Source organism: Mus caroli, unplaced genomic scaffold (assembly GCF_978045245.1).
Source record: "Mus caroli unplaced genomic scaffold, Mus_caroli_1 scaffold_12, whole genome shotgun sequence".
Taxonomy (NCBI): domain Eukaryota; kingdom Metazoa; phylum Chordata; class Mammalia; order Rodentia; family Muridae; genus Mus; species Mus caroli.
In genome coordinates this window covers 86,169,309-86,180,856 of record NW_028227267.1, presented here as the reverse complement: position 1 = coordinate 86,180,856, position 11,548 = coordinate 86,169,309, and positions in this window count along the sequence as shown.

Below are 11,548 nucleotides of genomic sequence, written 5' to 3'. Positions count from 1 at the left end.
AACTTAGGATACCCAAGATATAAGATACAATTTGTTAAACGCATGAAACTCAAGAAGAAGGAAGACCAAAGTGAGGAAACTGTGCCCCCTCTTAGAATTGGGAAAAAAACACTCATGGACAGAGTTACAGAGATAAAGTTTGTTGCTGTGACAAAAGGATGGACCATCTAAAGACTGCCATATCCAGGGATCCATCCCATAATCAGTTTCCAAACACTGACACCATTGCATACACTAGCAAGATTTTGCTGAAAGGACCCAGATATAGCTGTCTCTTGTGAGACAATGCCGGGGCCTAGCAAACACAGAAGTGGATGCTCACAGTCAGCTATTGGATGGATCACACGGCCCCTAATGGAGGAGCTAGAGAAAGTACCCAGGAGCTAAAGGGATCTGCAACCCTATATGTGGAACAACATTATAAACTAACCAGGACCCCAGAGCTCTTGACTCTAGCTGCATATGTATCAAAAGATGGCCTAGTTGGCCATCACTGGAAAGAGATGCCCATTGGACACGCAAACTTTATATGCCCCAGTACAGGGGAACTCCAGGGCCAAAAAGTGGGAGTGGGTAGGGGAGTGGGGGGGGGGAGTTTATTGGGGACTTTTTGGATAGCATTGGAAATGTAAATAAGGAAAATACCTAATTAAAAAAAGAGGAAAAAAAAAAGAAAAAAAACTGCTCAATCTGTATAATATTAATTATATGTATGTTTTCAAGTATGAACATTTACGTTGGATATCCAATTGGTGTTTTCTTGCCTGGGGAATTATTTATTCCACATTCAGCATTCCACTGATGCCTGTAGATTTTTGTTAAGGGTTATGGCCTCACGGGCTTTCTCCACTGATCTTAGAATGCCTATTGTGGCTGTCTTTGTTCAGCCCGTATTTACTTATGATGTTGAATCATTTTAAGTTGTTCCTAACATTACTAGGAGACACAATCTCAGAACAAAATACCTACCTGTTTCTCTGGATGATCTTCAAACTTCCATTTTTGCAATGAGGGCTAAATGTAAGGTGTAGGGCTTGTATTATAAGTGTATCATGAAGAAAGCATCTAATAAAAATAACAAAAAAAATATTTTCTAAATGTTTTCTAACTCTTCTAACTCTGTACCATTACTATCACAAGTTGGATATTTTGTATTGAGCTTTAACGTTAATAAAAATGTTTTCTAAAAGAAAAAAAAAGTGTATCATTTGTTCCTGGGCTCTTCAAATCTTCATTTTGATTTAGTTGTTTTTATTACTTTACCATACCTTTGTACAGTAACACATTTTTTAGGTCAGGACTAGGTCGGGTAATTTGGGCCCTGTTTCTGAAGTGCAAGTTACACTCAGGAACAGAACTTAAGTGTCCATGTCTGGGTGATGGGTGTAACAAAAGAGAGTAACAATAGATTGTAATGTTTAGGGATCTCTGGAGAGTTCCAACAAATCACCTTTTTCCTTCTTTTTGTTTGTTTATTTATTTGTTCATTCATTTATTTACATCTCAAATGCTGTCCACAGGCCCTATCCCACACTCCTCTCTCTCTTCTCTGAGAAGGTGCCCCCCCCGGGATATCCTCCAATTCTGACACATCAATTCTCTGCAAGTTTAGGTGCAATGCTTCACTGCTGCCTGACAAGGCATCCCTAATTTCCCAGGGACATGGCTTAGCCCAGGTATGCTCATTGTTAGGTTGCTCAGCTTCTGAGAGCTGCCATGGGTCTAGGTTAGTTGATTCTGTTGGTCTTCTTGTGGAGTTACTAGTCCCTAAGGTCCATCAATCCTCTCCATATCTCTTACATTAAGTATCCTCAACCTCTATCCAATGTTTAGCTGTGGGTATCTGCAACTGTTTCAGTCGGCTGCTGACTAGAGTCTTTCAGAGGATTGATACACTAGGCTCCTGTCTTCAAGTATTGCAGAGTATCATGAATAGTGTCAGGGACATAGAGTATCACAATTTTATGAATTAACAAAGTAACTGCTCTATTTTATGCTCAAATACTTCATGAATACTTTGGGATTTTCCAATCACATAGAACTGACTACAAAAATAATACTTAAAACTAGTATACTATTTGTAAGTGCTTAATAATACTTATTATAATTTTTCATGAGAATTGAATGGCACACTCAAAATTCAAAGCTACTGTGGATAAATGAATCAACTAAAGGATGAAAACAATTATTTTCAGTTTAAAAATCAGTTGAAATAGAAAACATGATGCTAAATTAATGATATGTGAGCTGAGACAAATAGTATTTTAAAATGTAACTACAAAATACAGATATCATATAAATTGTCAGAGTTGAGTCAAGTGACATTATTGAAAATTAGTCAAAATATATTATTAATATAAGATATGTCATAACATTGAATATGCTGAAAATTTACTTAAATAAATGTGCTGGACTGTGACAAATGTCAACTAAATCACTTTTGTTAATATTTATTTTACTTTAATATATATATGTGTGTATGTATATGCATATATATACACACACTCATATATATATATATATATATATATATATATATATATATATATATATATATATATATATATATATATATATGGGGATGTACATATCAGTAGAGCTAACTATGCATGCCATAGGCATTTATTTTCCATTGGAATTGTACTCACAAATAATTGAGGACTGACTGCTATGAGATCTGCGGATGAAACTTGGATCCTCTGCAAGTACAGTGAAAACTTTTATCTATTGAGCTATTTCTCTAGTACCTCAAGTGAGACTTACAGTCAAGCATCATAGTTATAGTAAACATGAGTAAGTATATAATTCAATTCATTTAAAAGACTGTATGAATATTAGGAAGGTATCAGGCCAAATATAGTAAAAAATATATATTGATATATGTGTATATAGAGATTACATATATGTTGTATGTGTATATACCTGATACACATATATGTTTGTCTAAATATTGATATTTAAATATATTTCCAGCAATTTATAAATACTATACTTTGACTTAGTTATATAAAAACCACATATTGACATTGATCATAAATCTATGCATAAAATATTAAACACTCAAATATATGATTATAAACACATTACTAATAAAAGACAATTTTGATGATAATATTGATTATTAAGTTCAGAAACATGATTAGATTGATTATAACCTGAGTTTAGAGATGTATACCTTGTGGACATCAGATGATATGTCCAGAAAATAAAATTGGATATGGGACTTGAATTTAATGGATATGGTAATATGTTGGTGGATTCATACTTCTGATGGATTTATTTGAAATTAAAAGTGTGTGAAGCATGAGGAAACAGGTCACTGAATTGTTGTCCTAGCCCTTTTTAAATTTTTTGGTAGTACACATTTTCTTTATTTACATTTCAAGTGTTATCCCCTTTCCTGTTTTCTCCTCCGAAAGCCCTCTATCTCTTCCCCACTCCCTCTGCTCACCAACCCACCTATTCCTGCTTCCTGTTCCTGTCATTCCCATATGCTAGAGCATCGAGACTTTACAGGACCATGGGCCTCTCCTCCCATTGATGAAAGACAAGGCCATCCTTTTTTACATATGTGGCAGGAGCCATGGGTCTTTCCAAGTGTACTCTTTGGTGGTTTAATCCCTGGGAGGTCTGGGGGCACTGGTTGGTTTATATTTTTGTTCCTCCTGTGGGTCTGCAAAACCCTTCAGTTCCTTGGGTACTTTCTCTACCTCCTCCATTGACGAACCAGTGCTCAGTCCACTGGTTGGCTGAGAGAATCAACCTCTTTATTTGTCAGGCACAGGCAGAGCCTCTCAGGAGACAGCTATATCAGGCTCCTGTCAGCAAGCACTTGTTGGCATCCACAATAGTGTTTGTCCCATTTTCATATTGTCCTTTTCACTGTTTTCTGGGCATCATGATGAGGACAGCTGTGCATTGCTATGCCCTCCTAGCTATGACAAACTGACACTGGGAGACAAGCATGCTTCATGTCAGGTTGTTATGTCAGAGGTTTGGTCACAGCAATCTAAAAGTAAGTGGTATGTCATCAATTAAAAAATTTAAATCCACAGTTAGGCATGATAAACATCATTATATGTGATTAAATTACAAATGAATGGAAGTTATAATGAATATATGGTGGGAAAGTGTCATATAATTTCAAGCAAAATGTGCACAAAGCTACTGTGTTTAAGAAAAAGTGCAACGGGAGATTAAAATATTTATTACTACATAAAATATATTGCATTTTGGAATTTTTATAGTTTAGCCAATACAGTATTCAAAAACAAGTATGTATCCTAATGTAGGAATTTAATTTATATTGTTTGGGCTTGAATGTCTGTTGCTATGTACTCAAACACTTAATAAGCTTTTAAACATCATGTAGTTAACTTAAATTTAGTCAGTGTATGCATCCTAAAATGGAAAACAAGCCAAAATATTAAAATCAAAGATTACATTTATTTATTTATTTATTTATTTAATTTTTGTTTTTTTCAAGACAGGGTTTCTCTGTATAGCCCTGGCTGTCCTGGAATTCACTTCATAGACCAGGCTGGCCTCAAACTCAGAAATCCACCTACGTCTGCCTCCCAAATACAATAAAGACGTGTGCCACCATGCCTGGCTTACATTTTATTTTTTAAATTCAAGAATATCCTTGCTTTCTTATACTAAGAATAAAGATTATCTAAAAAGTAATTTACAATAAAGAATATGCTTAATAAGACCAAGAATTCCAAAAATTCCAATTAGGAGAACAATAATTGTATAACCATAATAAGACAATGAAATAAATTCCCCATAAAAGAAGACTAAAAAGGACGAATTATAATTTTAATACTTTTATCATAAAAATAACATTGAAGAAGTAAACTAAAAGTAATGAACCAATATGAGTCTAAAAGTATGGAAAATATATTTCAAATGGGTAAAAATATGCCTCACTAGTTAAGAATTTGGCTGCTTCACCAGAAGTACTGGCTTCCGTTCCCAGAAGCCACACCTGGTGACTTATAATCACTTGCTGTAATAACCAGGGGATCTCACACTCTTTTAAGGATCTTTTGGGTGATTGTATGCACATGATGATCATTAATACATTCAAACAAAAGGCTAAATACATAAAAAACACAGATACACATACATGCATAATACATACATTCATATATATATACATATAATGTGTATATGTATATGTGTGTATACATACATAATTTTTATATGTTAATAAATCCACTAAAAAGAAAAAAACTAAATATTTGAGTGACTCAAGAGTAATAGAAAATGTGTGAGGATTTACAATACTCATTTTACAAACTGAATCTGAAGCTAAGTGTCTTCTCATAATTAATGAGTAAATAAATAAATAAATAAACAAATAAATAAATAAGAACAATTTAGGAAAAAGGTATAACAAACTTAAAGACTCTTTTTGGCATTCCTCAGACATGATAGTGTCTAACACTGTAATTTGTTTTAGTAATACAAACTCTATTATGAGTTCCTTTTCAAGTTTCATTGGCATTCCAAGTATTCCCTTGTAACATTTAAAACATTATTTTCTCAATTTAAATTGATAAGTCACAGAATTGAACAATTCTATAACATAAACATCTGAAAAAATTCACTACATGCTATTTTGAGTGTAGCCATTATTATATTCAACAATTTCTTCTACTTATTTTATGTGTTCAGTTTCTTTAATTGTAGCAGTTACTCCAATTTCATCTCCTTAGTCAGTACTTTGTCTGCTTCCCTGATGCATTTCTGATTATTCTCACCCTAATGAGAGCTGCTAAAGACTCCCAGTGCGTAACTATAAACAATAAAATTATTATATCATTCTGAACTAAATAATAATTTATTTCTTCCTTATTTCCAGATAAACACAAGGTATCAAACAAAATATATTTATTAAATTTGTAAGATTATACGTATTACTTTTATTTTTAAAATTAACTAACTAAAATTTATTTATATTTTATTCTTTACTTCTCTATGCTAATAGGTATACTAATTAGTATGTGGTGATACTGATACTTCAATATCCATAATACTGAAACATTAATATTTTATAAATATGTCCATGTAACTTATAACAAGAAAATATTTATATTTATATAGAATAAATTTTATGCATGACTATTTCTTTCATAGGAACTTATCTGTGAAGCTGAGATAGGAAGAGCTATTGGTGATGTATCTACGTATTGAGGTCAAACCAATCTGAGCAAATTATTGAGTTTGTAAGAGCCAGGAGATAAATAGCAACAACAACAACAAAAAAAAAAAAAACCTGTGTTTTCCAGACCCAACAGGACAAACTTCCCTACGAAATCACAGAGTTTATTGCAGCTTGCACAGCCACTGCACAGGTATAGACAGACAGACAGAGGGACAGACAGATGGATTATCTTCTTTAAGGAAGAGAAGTAAACACGAGCTTTCATCTCTAACAAAGAAGACAGCTCTAATTCACAATCACATTCAAGGAAAGATCATTTTCTCCTATGTAATTTCTCTGGAAATATAAACCCCACTTAAGAGTCACCCTATAGCGAGTGCATATCATGTGTGTTCTTTTGTGATTTGGTTACCTCACTTAGGGTGATATCCTCCAGATGCATCCATTTGCCTAAGAATTTCATGAATTCATTGTTTTTAATTGCTGAGTAGTACTCCATTGTGTAAATGTACCACATTTTCTGTATCCATTCCTCTGTTGAGGGACATCTGGGTTCTTTCAAGCTTCTGGCTATTATAAATAAGGCTTCTATAAACATAGTGGACTGCCCCATCCGGGGATCCATCCCATATACAACCACCAAACCCAGGCACTATTGCATATGCCAGAAAGATTTTGCTGACCAGACCCTGACATAGCTCTCTCTTGTGAGTCTATGCCAATGCCAGGCAAATACAGAAGTGGATACTCACAGTCATCTATTGAATGGAACACAGGGTGCCTAATGAAGGAGCTAGAGAAAGTATCCAAGAAGCTAAAGGGGTCTGCAACCCTATAGGAGAAACAATGATATGAACTAACCAGTATGCCCCCAAGCTGTGTCTCTAGTTGCATATGTAGCAAAGGATGGTCTAGTAGGCCATCAATGGGAGGAGAGGCCCTTGGTATTGTGAAGATCATATGCCCCAGTACAGGGGAATGCCAGGGCCAGGAAGCAGGAGTGGGTGGGTTGGGGAGTAACGTGGGGGGATGGTAGGGGGCTTTGAGGATAGTATTTGAAATGTAAGTGAAGAAAATATCTAATAAAAAAAGAGTCACCCTATAGCAAGAAGTAAATGGCAAACACTAAAATACCCCAATGATATTTTTGTATACAATTTGTCTTATCTTGATTTGTTTGAGTATTGGTTTGTTTGTTTGTTTGTTTGTGTTTTGTATTTTGTTTTTTATTTTATTTTACTGGTCTTTCCTTTATATATTATGGTTTTTAACTAAATAATGCTTTGTGGGTGCTTTTGGCTCTCTCTGTCTCTCTCTGTCTCTGTCTCTCTGTCTCTGTCTCTCTCTGTCTCTCTCACACACACACACACACACACACACACACACATATACACACAAGTGCACACACACAAACACACATGTGGGTGTTATGCTTTTTCTTAATTTTTTTCTATTATTTTTCTTATTGTTTCAAAAAATGAGAGAAGACGAAGCAGAGCTAACTAGATGGAAAGCTGAAGAGTATCAATTAGAAGATAAGAAAAGGGAAAGAGTGATTAGAACATATAGTAAGGGGCTGGAGAGATGGCTCAGTGGTTAAGAGCATGGACTGCTCTTCCAGAGGTTCTGAGTTCAATTCTCAGCAACCACATGGTGGCTCACAACCATCTGTAAGGAGATCTGATGTCCTCTTCTGGGGTGTCTGAGGGGAGTGACAGTATATTCATACATAAAAATAAATAAATAAATCTTTTTTAAAAAATGAAACAGTATAAAAGTTAGTTGGTAAAATAAACTGGTTAAAATGTAGTAAGAAAAATGTTTTCAATAAAATATAATTTATCATCATCTAAATAAATATAATTGATAAATAAGTAAGCCAATTATATAATAAGGAACATAAAAATATAATTCAAAGGAAAATACAAGTTCATTATGCACAATTACCTAAGTTTAATTGCTATTAACACTCAGACACTCACTCACACACACACACACATGCACTCACATGCTAATGCTCACACACATGCATGCACACACACACAAGCACATTCATGCTCATGACCTCATGCACGCACACATGTATGCACACACAAATACACACACAGACACACACATACACACACACACAATGTTAAATTGACCATTTAATGTACTCCTTAGTCTTCAAAACTATGTACCAAATCAACCTCTATTGCTGATAGTGAGCCCATTCTTTCATAATTCTTTCATAAAGAGCAGCAGAACACAGGCTCAGATATTCTCACCGCTTATTTTGAATACATAGATTTTTTGTCTTGACTTCCTGTTTTTCATTTTTTATTAGATATTTTCTTCATTTACATTTCAAATGTCATCGCCTTTCCTAGTTTCCTCTCCGAAAGTTCCCTATACCCTTGCCTTGCCCTGCTCCCCAACCCACCCAGTCCTGCTTCCTGGACCTGGCATTTCCCTCCCTGTACTGGGGACTTCCTTTTACTAAGACACTTTGTTCCCATTCTTTCACAGACTTGAAGAAATCTGTTTTTTATATATCGCTGATCTTCTACAATTGTTTAATTCTGAAGGTGCTCCTTCTTTAAGTGTATCTTTGGAAACTGCAGTATGTCATTACTTGACTTTAGCTTTGGTCCTTGGCAAAGAGAAATAGGTTGTGGTGAGGATTAAAGATATGAAAAACCATACATTGTTACACTATGTACTTTAATTATGAATGTTACAGAGCTTACAAGGCCAGGAAAGCACATTAAGTCAGTGAAGTTAAAGATACTTTCACTAGTAAGAAAGTCACAAAATGTATCGTGGATTAGTGGCAATCAGTTTGGTTTGTAGAATTTAATTTAGTATCTCCTCATACACTTTACTCACACAAGAAATCCTCTGAAATTTTATCAATTTGATTGCTATTATTGTGAGTCTCATGTTTAAATATTGTTTCTACTTTCATGGAATTAGACTCCTGTATGTGAAAATGAAGAAACCCTCTTTAGCTTATTACAAAGATTACCTCATTCTCAAGCTCTGATCTAAGGTGAGAGGTAATGATCTAAGCTATTCATTTCCTCTATTAATGATCAGGTGCACAAAAATAATGAAGCCACACTAGTCTCTTGATATTTCTAACTACTTCCATAATGGTCAAGTTCAGCAGTCAATTGAGCTATCCTGGTTTGTGTTTGCTTTCGTACTATGCCAATATCATGAGCAGGTAATAGTTTGCTGAATTGTAATGCCACTGTATGCACTGGCTTACAGGTATTTCATTTATTTCTGTAGCCAAAAAAAATTTTTATTAATTATTCTATATATTTTTGTCAGTCATATCTACCTTAAATTCTCAGAATACATATATACTACTCAGCAATTAATTTTATTATTTTTTTATTAATCATTCCTGTCATTTACATTTCAAATGATATCCTGCCTCCTGGTTACCTCTCCACAATTGCCCCAGGCTATCTGCCCTTTCCCCTTCCCCTTTGCCTCTATGAGGATGCTCACCCAGCCACCCAGCCACACCTACCCCTCTGCTCCAGCATCCCTGCAGGCTGTGGTATCAGATCTCCATAGGACCAGACTCCCCTCCCATTAATGTCAGACAAGGCCACCCTCTGATACATGTGTATCTGGAGCCATGGATCTCTCCCTGTTCACTCCTTGGTTGGTCATCTAGTCTCTGAGAGTGCTGGGTGGTCTGGTCAGGCTATATTGTTCTTCCTGTAGGGTTGCACACCCCCTCCACACCTCAAGTCCTTCTGCCAGCTCCCTAGGGTCTAATTGGCAGAGAAAGCAGAAATTTAATGTTTAAAAAAAAAGGAAAACCAAGTCCCTACTTAAACTTTCCATTTATATTGTATTATTTTTTCCTTACTGGGTCCAAATTCAATGCTTTTGCTTCAAATTGGGAGATTAAAAGATCAGTAAGTTAAACAGAGGATTAATATCAATATAATTAACTATAATTAAAACTACCAGAAACTCTAAGACAATACTGGACAATGACTTACAGCAAGTGGATAATCGTCATTTAAACTGTTTAGAAAGGTATATTAACTTGTTTTATACTGCTATAACAAAATACCCAATGGAGTCTACAATGCAAAGATATCATTTTGTTGGTTGTTTTAACTCATGGTTTTGGAGATTCTAAGTCTATGACCTTATGTGGTAGCTTTACTACCAGAAGATTACCTATATAATAACAAAAATGGGGGACAATGAAGTCTACTTAGATATATTTTCTGTCTAGTTTCATCTGAGCTTCTCATGGCCAACCTTTTGGCTTCCTTTCCTCACTACATCTACTTTTATATTATAGGTGAAACAACGGTAGTGTCTATTGGAAATAATTGTCCTAACTATCTCAATCTCAAAATGTTTTTTTTTTTTTTTCTGTTAGTCAGACTTGCCTTTACTCTTCCCTCTTTATCGCATAGTTGGTGAATAGGGAGGTTAAGACCTACAAAACATGAAGCAAACTTGGACCTTAAATGGGCATGGATAAGCCTCTTGCAGGGCAAAATTTTCAGATAGCTGACACATCAGAAATCAACTTATCAATAATATACATTGTGTCATCTATAAAACTATAATTGGATCCAGTGACATTCTTCTTAGTGTCTCAAAACAGTGATGAGTTGTCAACCCATGTACCTTCATGCAACACAGATAGTAGATATATAATACAACAGAAAATGTCTAGCCTTCAGAAAGAAGTTGTGAAATAGACACTTAAACAACAAAGAATTTAGTTTAGTTAGTCTAAAGGGTGGAAATCAGTAGCAGTTCAAACTACTGGCAACTCTCTCTTGGGAGAGCCCTTTATGGTGTTTGAAACAATCTGAACAGCCTGCTGCACTAACTTCCAGGTGAACAGCAAAGAGGGGATACAAACACTTGATTGCCGCTGGTATAAAACAATTACAAATGGTTCATAGCAAGGTCGCACTAGTAAGTCCTAAATGTAATCTTTACCCTTATTCTTATCCTGAATATGTGAAGAAGAGACGTTTACCTAAGTTACAAACAATTTTCAAGCAAGTCTGCACGTACTGTACTGCATAAAAGTATATATATATGTATATATATATATATATATATATATATACATTTTGTCTATCACAAACATAAATATCACAATGATCATGAAATTTAAAAATAGATCCAACAGACAAATGAGGAGATAATTTCCATGACCTCCAGAAGTTTTTCATAGTTAGAGAAATTAAGACTTCTTTAATTGTGTAATTATTGACATTTAGACCAGTTAAACAAGACAAAAAGCCAGAAATTGAACTCCATATTCATAATCAACAGACTCTCAAAGAAATTCACAAAACAGGATAATAAGTAAAAGGAAATACTTAAATGAGGTGC